This window comes from Chenopodium quinoa, unplaced genomic scaffold (assembly GCF_001683475.1).
Source record: "Chenopodium quinoa cultivar QQ74 unplaced genomic scaffold, ASM168347v1, whole genome shotgun sequence".
In the NCBI taxonomy this organism is placed as follows: Eukaryota; Viridiplantae; Streptophyta; class Magnoliopsida; order Caryophyllales; family Amaranthaceae; genus Chenopodium; species Chenopodium quinoa.
Genome location: NW_018743987.1, coordinates 129,383 through 140,994, shown reverse-complemented (window position 1 = coordinate 140,994; position 11,612 = coordinate 129,383).

Sequence of the window (11,612 nt, the reverse complement as noted above, 5' to 3'; positions counted from 1 at the left end):
TATCACCTTTGATGTATCCTTCGGTTACTTATGTGATGCATGCAGTATTGTTTTCGTAGATGATGGTTGGATTCTCAATTACTCCTCTCATCCCACATTCTTCTTGGATATTGCCGATAATTGACCTTAGCCATACACACTCACGTCCTGCTTCATAAAGGGCAATCAGCTCAACATGATTTGATGATGCTGCAGACCTTGCAGTCAAGGTTTGCTTCGTTGATTTCCAAGAAATTGCAGTTCCACCATAGGTGAATAGATATCCAGTTTGTAACATGGTATTTTATGGGCTTGATAGATATCCAGCATCCGCATATCCGATGAGGTTGGCATCTTGCCTTGATTGATAAAACAAACTAAGATCTTTCGTTACTCGTACATATCGTAGTTAAGTGTCTTACTCCTATTCAGTGTATGTTCGTTGGTGCGTTGCTATATGACAGGATAAAGTCGTATCACCTAATCAGAAATATTACCAAAGTCCTCTAACTAAAATACGTAGGGAAGTAAGGTCGAATCCCCAGGGAAACAAATCTTTCTAATCCTAAAAAATTAATATAATTTAAATTATTAAGTAACCAAATTATTTTCTATAAAGAATAAACTAATGAAAATAAATAAACTAAAGCGATTAAGAATTATAGAAATAACAATTAAACAAAGTCTAGGGTATAGGTTCACCAATAAATAATATTATATTCCTGGGTAAAATATAATCAATCACCAATACAATAATTAATCAGATCATAAAGGGCTTTCGCTGGGTATTACAATCACAAGATTAATCTACCGATATTATTAAATCACATATCTCGAATCTTGACTTATCCATTTATAAATTAATGTGCCTATTGAAAATAAGCCTAAAATCAGTTTTCCTCTCTCGAATCAATATTGCAAAATTCATACAATTAAACCAGGCCTAATCTAATTGCATAGCATTAAATCAATCAATAGGAAATTAATCAAGCATTGATAATCAACAATAATAAATTATCCCTTTATATTATTTATGGATCCCACAACCCTAGAAATAAATCTACTCACACATATTATAATCTATACTAAACAAAGCAAGTAAACAAGTCATGATAAATCAAAGCAATTAAATTACTGGAAATGAAAAGGGAAGAAATTGTTACCAAAGTAAATGAAAATAATGAATTGCATAAACCAAAAGTGTAGAGAGAGAAAACAAGAGAAAAAAAAAATCCAAAGCTTAAAACTAAGTATGAGAATTTAACTAATGAAGATAGATATTGTATCAAGCTAAGCAAAACATATTTATACAAAGCTAAAAATCCTAATTAAAATCTAAGTAAAAAAAATCTCCGAAATACTTCTTTAAAACACGCGCCCGATCGGGCGGAGCTTCGCCCGACCGGGCCCGCCTTTTTGTCTAGTACACTCCGAACAGGCACGCCTTCTGGCAAAGGGTGCTTCTTCTTCTTCCGCCTCGCCCGGTCGGGCAGACCTTCTTGGGCAAGGATTGGACTTCCGACTTGGGCTACTTCTTGGCCCAAGTCCATAACTCTTCGGGGCTTGATTACTCGGTCCATTGCCTCGGTTTCTTTTATGACAAGTCTTTAATCACCGGTTTGATGACTCTAACCGGTATTGGGCTATGAAATACGGTCATGCTTCTCTAATGCTCGTAGTGGCTCCAATTAATTCCAGGAAAATGCTCAAAATTCGCAATTTCTTATAAAACAATACCACAACTACGAAAACAGTAGAAAACACATATTAGTAATAAAAGTGGCTCTTAATACTCCTAATTATGACCAAGGGACGGGGGTAAATCACTATATTAAATGGACGTATCACTATGCTTGGCTAACAAATTCACAAAAAAATCTATGCCGGGTATAGTATTGTTAGCAAGATACATTAAAGCGCCAATTGCACTTAAATATGGTACTTTAGGACCAAGAACTTCCTCATTTTTTCTCAAGGTCTAAATGGATCATTTTTCATGTTAAAAGACTAAAAAATCATCAGGGTGCTCATTGGGGTTGATTTGTCCATGAAAAAACGTTTTAACACTTTTTCTGTGTAGTTAGACTGGTGGACAAAACTACCATTATTTAAGTGCACAATTTGCAACCCAAGACAAAATTTAGTTTGTCCAAGACCTTTCATCTCAAATTCTTTCTTCAAGTATTTTGCAGTTCTTTCAATTTCATTTGGAGTTCCAATGATATTCAAGTCATCAACATGTAGTTACCAAATTTTGATCTTATTGTTGTGATTTATTATTATTATTATTATTATTATTATTATTAGGAAAAATGGAAAAGAAAAATCCAACCTTTGCACTTTTTTCTCCTAAAAATCCAACCTTTAATTTATTCCTCAAAAATCCAACCTTTATACCCCACCTTCTCCGACAGATCCATTACCTGTTGATGACCGGTTTTTTTAAGTCATATGCCACGTGTTAGCTATTAATTGGTCAATTAAAATTTTAATTGTTAAAAACAATAATAATAATAAAAAAAGAAAACCAGCCAAACACCACCCCTCCACCAGCCAGCCACCTTTTCCCCCTTCCCCTTCGTTGCCGGCGCACGGCAAAGCTCCCATGTCCGCGCCCAGTCGTCCCCCAATCGCCGGCGATGTCCATCTCCCTTGAAAGTCTGACCAGAAAACCTCTGACAACCCACCCCGAACCCAAACATTGCTTCTCTTTCTTCTCTCTTCTCTGACCATCGGTGGTTACGGATGGTGGTGTTGGTGCAGTTGTTTGGGGTGGTGGTGTTGTAAGAACATATTAAGCTTATCATTACCACAAACCTCCATCTTCTTAAGCTGGATCTCAGACCATGAATCCATGGTAACAAATCTGACAAAACTAATATGAACACCGAGACCTCGATGCTTCCCATAACACTCCAAACACATGAAAATCCCGTAAGAAACAAATGCTCATAATGGGTTTTTATGGGAACAATCAACACAAGTTTTGTTCCCTGTTTGTGATTGAAGGTCTCATAACCTTCTAGAAGCCCCCACCATTAATGGTGATCTTCCTCCTTCAACTGGGGTTTGGATTAATGGGGGGAGGAGGAAGAAGAAAGGAGAGAGATTTGGGAAATTGGGTGAAACAAAGCAGGAGAAAGAGAAGAGGAGAGAGACTAGTGTTGGTGGTGTACTGGCGGTGTTCTGGTGGTACGGTGGTTAACTGGTGTTGGTGTTGGTGGTGTGCTGGCGGTGTCATTGGTGGATTGTTGGGTTGTTTCCATTTTTTAGGAGAGAGGAGAGAGAAAGGAAATTGAGAGAATTAAAAAAAAAAATCTTTTTAACCTGTTTAGCAGGTTAAAGGTCAAATGGATCTGTTGGAGAAGGTCGGGTATAAAGGTTGGATTTTTGAGGAATAAATTAAAGGTTGGATTTTTAGGAGAAAAAATTGCAAAGGTTGGATTTTTCTTTTCCATTTTTCCTTATTATTATTATTATTATTATTATCATTATCATTATCATTATCATTATTATTATCTTTATTATTATTATTATTATTATCATTATTATTATTATTATTGTTATTTTTGCAACAATTATCATTATTTTTCCTTTTTTTATCATTATGTGGTAATAACAAAAGTATATGCTAAAATATTTTTATAAAATTAATAATAATTTATAAAGACCATTTAAAATGGAAAAAACGATTAATAATAATAATTTATTTCATAAATTCCAAAATACATGTTACAATTTGTACTTCTAAACTACTAAATTACAAAACTTTGAAGTACAGGTAATACCATATGTATTTTTATCCTGCTCCACCAAAGTAATTTCGGGCTTCACTTGTTAATTAGCAAGTAAATTAATGCAACCATTAGAAGGACCACTAGACTCACTGTATACATGAAGTACACCCGTATCATCCTCATGTCTTTCTCGAAGGAGAAGACAAGATGATCTTCCTGGTTATCTTGAAACAAGATGGTCGAAATTAATTGTGGTTTTGCTTGTTTTTTTGGGTAAGGAGGGAGATAAAACATAAGAAATAAGTGGTGAATGAAGACTTGGATAAGGGTAATCTTATTTTTATAGTAAAAGTGGGTATTTTATATCGTATTTTTTGCATCAGTATAACAATCGTATAGTATAAAAGTACAATGTTTTTTTGTCTCGCCAGGGGAATTTGTCATTTTCGTAATAAACAAGTATTGTTTAACCCTTTAAAATATAATAAGTATATTGGTATGTTCATTTAGAGTATTAGAGTACTTTTTATTTTGTCTAGTGATTTTTACGACTTGTACAATACTCAATTATTTGGCTAGCTTACTTATAAAGTCCACTAATCCAAAGACTCATGCACAACAAAGGTAGGGAAATGACAAATATTCCCTTTCCTGTCCACACCTAAAAAAAAAATACTACACGACATAGTACTAAAGGGATCTCTTTTGATATACACTTTTTGTCCCGCAATTAATACTTGATCCGATAAATATAAGTTCGGACCAAACCCATCAATATTTGTCTAAGGATAATTGAGTGTTGCTGTATGGACGAGAGTTAAAGAGATACTTCTGGGATGTATGAATACAACGCGCTGATAAATAGTCCTAATTATATAAGAATAATGATATTGGCGCAAAGTTCGGATCTTGTGCCTTACTCTTGAATTTCTGGGATTTTTTCCCAAATTAAGCTTTATACGGAAATTATTTACGAAACTGGTCTCGTGGCAAAAGTATTTCCCAAACTAAGCTTCTGAGGTGAAACGCTGTCTCGGACAGCGTTTTACACTCAGTTTTTAAAAAAAAAATCAAGACATAAAACGCTGCCTCAGGCAGCGTTTTATGGTAGTTTGACTTTTTCATAAACTTCGTATTTCATACCTGTTTTATACAAATAAACGCTGCCTGAGGCAGCGTTTATATCTTTAAATGAAACGCTGCCTGAGGCAGCGTTTAATGTACAAGCATAAAACGCAGCCTGAGGCAACGTTTTTATCTGTACATTAAACGCTGCCTTTTCTTGCGGGAATTATAACGAATTCCAGGCCTTTTTTTCTCAATCTCTTTCCTCTCTTTCACACAATTTACACTTTCTCTCTCACTAACTCTCATTGTCAGCAACAAAGAACCACAGGCGTTGCCAACGCCTCCCCTGCCGTGCCGCCGCCCCTGTCGCCGCCAAAGTGAACGGAAGTTGTTGCCGACATTGTCTCACTCACTCTTTAAATCCGGGTAAACCCTAAATTCGTAGTACATTGTTGAATTTTACATTGAATAGTTGGTAGTAGATAGTTGTTGTATGTTGTAGCAAATTGTGATGTAAATTGTATTAATTTGTTGCTAATTAGTAATGAAATGTGATAAATTGTTGATAATTATTGATGATAATGTGGTACATTGTTGAGGAAAAATATAGACGAAATTGTTGATTAAATTGTCGACGAAATTGTTGATGAAATTGTCAATGATAATGTGGTTTGTTTTTGATGAAATTCTTGATGAAATTGTTGATGGTAATGTGGTCTATTATTGTGAAAAAAATGATAAAATTGTTGATGGTAATGCGGTATTAGTATGTTGATAGTTGTATGCGGTACTAAGAGTTTATGAAATTGGTGATGAAAATGTTGATAATGAGAATGGACTTGTTTCATTGTTGTCATATTAGCTACACATGTAGGTTCTCGAAATTTGATATAACTTTCCATTATCGAAGCTATGTATGTTATGTATTGTTAAATTAGGGTTTTTTGACGTTGTTTTAGAATTCGATTATCCTTAAATGTGTTTTGGTTGGTATGTAGAATATGGCTTCACAAAATGTAGTGTTGTTATGCCGGTGGGGAGGTGAAATTATGTGCGATGGATCAAATGTTGAGTACAGTGGAGGGAATATGGAACTTATAACACTTGAACCGAGCATGACTGTGAATGATCTGATGAATGAGGTTCACAGTAGTATCGGCTCAAACCCAATGAATGCTGAACTGAACCTTAAAATGAGGTGTGAGACTGGGCATGGGGTTCAAGTGTTACCTGTCTCCACAAACAAACATTTAAAAGCTTTGAGAAGCATTGTTACAATGAAGGGTGTTCCCAATGAGATATATGTAGAAACAGTGCCTATATGTACCCAACAAAGTACTTGGGCAGAACAACATCCTACATATGTCTCCGATTACAACACCGCGTCCTTCCAAGGCCCTTCAAACCACATTCCATCGAATGAATATGGGATGGGAACTTTCAGTCGCTTGCTGCATGATGATCAATTTCAGATGCCGTTTGGTCCTCATATAGCATCACCTGCACATGCGGGGGGCTGTGTGACAATGTTCGGCCAATCCGGTCCTTCAACATCAAACACCGTGGCTCCGTCACCGATGCGAGATGAGGTTCAAGAATCACCGTCTCAAGAAGACCCAAGTCATTTTGATAATATTGTGAATAACGAATTGTCGATGTACGATGTGTATGCGGATACAGATGATGAGGATGATAATGGGGAGGAGTATGATAGGCTTGATGACATGGATCTTCAAGATGGGCAGATGGAAATTGATGAGCCCTTGGTTAAAAATGCAGTACCCTGGTTTAGTCAGATTAATGAGAATTATGAAGTTGATGAGTATTGGGCCAATTCAGGGAGTCATACATCATTTGTTCCAGGGGGAGAATTCGAGAAGGGGATGTACTTTGACAGTAAGAAAACGCTTCAAGAAATGGTGAAGATGTATTCTATACAGAGAAATCAATTCTACACCACAGTGACCTCAAATGAGAGTGTCCTTCATCTGCGTTGCAAGAAGAAATGTGGATGGTCTCTAAGGGGTACCAGGACAAGTGAGCACTCGCGTGGCTTCACCATAGTCACATACAAAGGCCCGCATCGGGAGAACTGTGTTACCGAATTACTATCTAATGATCACCCACACTTGGATTCGTCCATAATATCTGAGTTTGTGAAGTCCTTTGTGCAGAAAGATCCGACTCTAAAAGTTGAATTCATTCAGGAACTCATCTCCAAGCAATTCCATTTTGAAGTTCCGTATAAAAGAGCATGGTATGCCAAGGACAAAGCCATCACTCAAATTTTTGGTGATTGGGAGAGTTCTTACAGCAGACTTCCTCAGTTCATGCAAGCACTGCAACAGTCAAACCAGGGAACTGTAGTCATATGGAAACACAAAGCTCTAGTGGAGGGTAGGTATACCAGCAACATGGAAGTATTTGAACGAGTGTTTTGGGCATTTGGTCCTTGTATCGATGGTTTCAAACATTTTATGCCTGTCATCTGTATCGATGGGACGCACTTGTACGGGAAGTATAAAGGAACACTTTTGGTTGCTACAGGTGTGGATGGAAACTTCCAAGTATTTCCACTAGCATTTGCGTTGGTTGAGGGGGAAAACATTTCCAGCTGGTCTTGGTTTATGAGCTGTCTTCGGGATAGAGTTACACGAGATGGCTTGTGTGTTATATCTTATCGACATGCAGGGATTATTGCAGCAATGAATGATCCTAACATTGGATTCACTCAACCCCGAGCCTACCACAGGTTTTGTGTTCGTCACTTGGCTTCAAACTTAAAATCTCACGTGCGAAGAACCATCATGAGAGATACGTTCAAGGCTGCTGCGTACCAAAGACAAGAAAGAAAACTGCAAGCTGACTTGTTTTCGATTGGTCAGACATGTACGAAATCGTTACAGTATATTGCCCAAGTGCCGTTTCCTACGTGGTCTTTGTTTCACGACGGTGGTCGCAGACATGGGATATGTACAACAAACTTCTCTGAGACATTTAACAATGTTTTGAAAGGTGCTCGGTTCATGCCAGTTATGTCCCTTGTTGAGTTAACTTTCCACAGAGTTAACAGGTACTTCACCTTAAGAAGAGAATCTGCTGAGACCAGGGCCGAACAGGGACTTGCATATCCCCCAAAAGTCACTGCTATTTTGGAGAAGAACACAGCAAAAGCAAGATACCACAAGGTGGATGCCTATAACCGTCGGCTGCACATTTACCAAGTGACGACACATAAGGGGGAGCGAGTTGGTAGAAAGGGAGGCCATAGACACACTGTTAACTTCCAGTTGAGAACCTGTACATGCAACAAACCCCTGATATTCCACCTTCCATGATCTCATGTTCTAGCAGTGTGTGCGACTTATTCACTGTCCGAGAGGCCGTGGGTGGACCCTTTCCTACAATCGGATGCGTATATGAACACGTATGCACCACAGTTCTGGCCTATTCCATGTGAGACCACTTGGACGCAGTACATAGGACCTAGACTCATCCCGGACGCCAGCATGGTAAGAGGAAAAGGTCGGCCAAAGTCAAAGCGCATACGCAATGAAATGGATGACACTAACCGACCTAGGACTAAATGCAGCCGCTGTCACCAACAAGGTCACAATCGCAAAACGTGCCCAGCTAGATCAACCGAAACATAAGCTTGTAATTGTTTAGCTATAGTAGTAGAACAGTAGATTCATGTAGTAGTTGATTAATGACGTTATGTAACATTTGTAACGCTTGGATTATATTTGAGATTTGGTGACTTATATTTCGTACTTGTCTTTTACTTGTGACAGTCATGTCAATTTCATTGACTAGTAATTCTGTTTTTTAATTGGTTTGGCCATATTGTTTTGAATGAACAGATATCATGGTCGGACACGATAGGATACCAGGACCACTTGACCCTTCTGTCCTTACACTGCAGGATATATGGGAGCAGACGGTAATTTCTCACGTGCCATTTCATATACAGATTTGTCTTGTTTTTTTTGTATACTTGACCCTTATTTACAGTTTTTAAATGAATTACCAGGTGGACATAGCGGAAATGTTGGGGTGCAGGCACTTGAGGTCCGGCTGGGCAGTCGATCCACGCGTTCTTCAGTACGTCGACTGGGTTGGCTTTGGTGGTATTCATCGCGTGGGCTACAGAGAAATAGATCGAGGGCTTATCACAGCATTAGTTGAGAGATGGAGGCAGGAGACACACTCCTTCCATCTTCCTGTGGGGGAGGCGACAGTCACGCTGCGGGACGTCGCGATACTCACACGCCTTCCCATCCATGGGAATGCGGTGACAGGGGGTGTGGTACTTGACCCCTCAGGTTTAGTAGGTCGGGTTTTAGGGGTTCAGCCAGAGCCAAACGAGATCAGGGGCAGCGCGCTGAGGACCGGTTGGCTACGCGACACTTTTGGACATTTACCTCAGGACGCTGACGACGCCACAATGCAGAGATACGCCCGAGCTTACTTGTTCCTGCTCATCTCGGGCGTGCTATTTGGAAACAAGAGCGGAAGCCCTCTTCAGATTATTACCTGCAGCTGTTAGACCACGACTGGGATGAGATCCGTGAATACAGTTGGGGTAGTGCTTGTTTGGCGGTCTTGTATCGCCATCTGTGTAGAGCATCACAACGTGGAGCACAGCTGATTGGAGGTCCTTTGGTTGTGCTACAGGTAAACCTCATCATTATCCTTAAGCCTAGTCTGATAATGACTTGACGTTATTTATGCTTTACCTTTTATTTGATTTTTAAAACAGCTATGGGCTTGGGAGCACATCCATGTAGGGAGACCAGGTAGGCCTGTTGTACACCGTCCAGGGCAGCTGGACCAGGACGATCAGTACGCAGCATACGATGCTCCCCCGCTCCCTGAACCCGATCAGGCATACGGTTGTAGGTTCGTAACATTATACTTGTGTACTAAAATTTTGTTATAATTAGCTAGTACAACTTCTTAAATAATTTGTTGCCACAGGTGGGTGGTTCCCAGACTAACACATGCGCATACAGCGAGAGGTCTTCTCTACTACCGTGACGCCCTCGATCGACTCTCGGATGAACAGGTGGAATCTTTCACTACATTTGTAATCGTTTGTTTACTCTTTATACTGTTTATTGGCATTGCCCTAACCTTTTCACGATATATCCTTGTTGCAGATGACATGGGATCCCTATTCTGCTGTGTTGGTAGAGGCCATGCCGGAACACTTGCTCGAGTATCGTGCTGAGTGGCTTGCCAGGACCCCCATGATCTGTTTTGAGGTCGTGGAGAGCCACCTACCAGACCGAGTGTTGCGACAGTTCGGACTTCAGCAGCCTATCCCCATGCCCTGTGACACTAGTATTCGCCTCCACGGCATTGACCGTCGTGGAAAGTTGGAGACAAACTGGGCACTGGAGCATCATCAATTCATTGAGCTTTGGGACCAGCGGTTGGAGTCCATCGTTGACGGTCACCTGTTTTAGGGTGTTATGGATCCGCGTGATCCTTACATGGTATGGTACAGGCAGATTACACGCCTTTTCATCAACCCTACCTACACCCCACCGTCCACGCACTACCATCCAGCTTATGATGTTATCAGCGGACTTGTGAGTTTTTTCAGTTTCTTGTTTTCCAAAATTATTTGAAATTCTATATCATATTACTAATTCATGGATGATTACTGCAGGCGGGGGATATGGGTGCGATGGTTGATGCACTTTCAGATGCCTTAGCAGCCGTACCCACCAGAGCCCAGGTTGAGCGGGTGCGAGATATGAGCATACATAGCTTGCAGAGATATGGCCATGGCCATCTCGTCCACCCCAGGGACGATCATGACCCCAACTCCTTCCATTCACAGTTCGACTTCGGACAGAGTAGTGGTGGAGGTCATACTTCGGGCTCTACACAGGCAGAGGATTACTTCATCTATAACACCGCTCCCGGCCACATCTAGGGTGACTCATCGTCTCGCCAGCTGACTCCTCCATCGTCCCGAGGCCCATTCACCACCATTCAGCATTACACGAGGCGTCCGAGGTGTGTTCGTAGACGGACGGAGGACACACAGGATGGAGATCAGTTAACTCCAATACATGAGTCCGGATAGTATTAGTTAGTTGATCCTTTTGTGGTACTCAGATATTTAACAATGTTGTATATAACGCTTACATTATTAATACAAGAAATGTTTTCTAAATGTCTCTCTGTACAATTTGAAGTTTATTTCCCTTATTTGTCCGAATTTGATTTTTGTTAGTGAAACTATATCTTTTATATCCGTTATATGTATCAAGCAGCATATATTTGGTCTCCTGCACTTAAAGTGCTGTTTCACGATGGTTATCATGCTATTGGGGTTGTTTCCAGTGTTTGATGGTTGTCGGTGGTGGTCGATGGTGGTGGAAAGGTTGGGGCTGGTGGTGGGAATGCTCTTGCGTTGTTTAGGGTGTTTTATGGTAGTTTATGGGTGGTTGAGAGTGGCGGGCGGTGGTGGTGGGGGAGGTGGTTGATGGTGGTGGGGGTGGTGGTTAATGATGGGGGTGGTGGGAATGTCCTTGCGTTGTTTAGGGTGTTTTGCATTGCATAGGGGTGGTCGAGAGTGGCGGCCGGTGGTGGTGGGGGAGGTGGTTGATGGTGGTGGATGGTGGTGGGGGTGGTGGTTCATGGTGGGGCTGAGCTGATGCTGCTGGGTGAGGGTTATGTGTAGGGGCAGCAACAGATTGCAGAAACTGCTGCTGATGTAGTGTAGCAGATGCTGCTGGTTATGCAGTCCAGCAGAAAAACGCTGCCTGAGGCAGCGTTTTATGCTTCAATTAAAACGCTGCCTCAGGCTGC